This window comes from Pundamilia nyererei, unplaced genomic scaffold (assembly GCF_000239375.1).
Source record: "Pundamilia nyererei isolate P.nyererei 1_Seehausen unplaced genomic scaffold, PunNye1.0 scaffold00055, whole genome shotgun sequence".
NCBI classification, from domain to species: Eukaryota; Metazoa; Chordata; class Actinopteri; order Cichliformes; family Cichlidae; genus Pundamilia; species Pundamilia nyererei.
Window position 1 is genome coordinate 3,054,092 of NW_005187456.1, and position 1,520 is coordinate 3,055,611.

A 1,520-nucleotide genomic window follows, 5' to 3' on the forward strand; every position below is an offset into this window, starting at 1 on the left:
AAGTTTGATGAGTTTAACTGCAAAGCAGATAATGCTATTAGAAATTGAAATAAAGTAGAAAAACTTACTTTTTGGCATACAAATGACTTTTTTTGGTGTTAAATTGTCTGTGTTTGACAAAATGTGCTGATTTTTCACATGTGATAGCAGAACTGAATTGGGCATGCACAGGATGAGTCACATCATTTGAAACTTAGCCCTGATTCGAGAAATTGGAAGTGTTACAACTGACCCACGTTACAACTATCCCCAGTCTCCCCTACAAAACGCAATACTAACTCGCTCTACCAAGCGTGTTCACATCACTCCCAGCTTATATTCTTTACATTGGCTCCCAATAGAGTTTAGAATTCGCTTTAAAATTCTTGTTTTAACATACAGAGCACTAAATGGCCAGGCTCCAGATTACTTATCCAAGCTTCTTTTAAAATACACTGCTGCTCGTCATCTCCGCTCACAGACTCAGAGTCTCTTAGTTGTTCCCCGTACACGACTGAAGACAAAAGGGGACAGAACCTTTCAGTCTGTTGCACCAAGGCTGTGGAACAGTTTACCACTACAATTACGTTTGCTTGACTCTGTGGATTCTTTTAAAAAACAGTTAAAAACTCTTCTGTTCAAACAAGCCTTTTGTTGATCTACATATTTTATATTTTTTTTTACATTATTTACATTTGATCTTTTACATTGTATATAATGTCTATTGATTTTATTGTTTATTTTAATATTTGTGTACAGCGTTTTGTGATTGCCTGTCTGTGAAAAGCGCTTAATAAAAAAAGTTTACTTACTTACTTACTATATGCGTGTGAAGGCAGATGAGCAAATACGTTTGGCAATATAGTTCACATGGAAACACAGAATATTAGGTAAAACAGAGTTTGCACAATTCTAACAACCCTTAAAGTTAATATTTGGTGAGGTCATACCAAATATTAACTTTAAGGGTGTGTTTAAGGGTGTTTGTTCTTCAACAAATCCTGAACTCTCAAGTAAGCCGTCTTGTAATTTATTCAAGGAGTGGAGTGTTCGGGAATAGTTCTCCAGGGATCTTCAAGGACATTCAAAGCTCTTCTTTGGATGTTGGCTGCTTTTTGTTCTGTTTCTGTCAAGATGATCCCACACGGCTTCAATAATTGCAATACCAGTTTTAATGTTGAAGTCCAATCACTATCAGTCCATTGTGTTTTTTTCTATCCATGTATGCTTTTACTGCATTGGCTGTGTGCTTGGGCTTGAAAAATGATGCCAATCAGAAATTTACCAGATGGTATTGCATGGTTAATCTGATGTTCATAATTCCATCAAATTTGACAAGATTCCTCACACCACAGGCTGAAATGCAGAACCTTTGCCATGTTTTACAGATGGCTGTAGGCAGTCACTGTTGTAATTCTCTCCTGCATGACCTGTTCCACATATATTGACGAGAATCCAAAAAGCTCACATTTGGATTCATCACTCCATAAGACCTGTTCCCATTGATTTGTAGTCCAGGTTTTGTGTAATTTGGCATATAC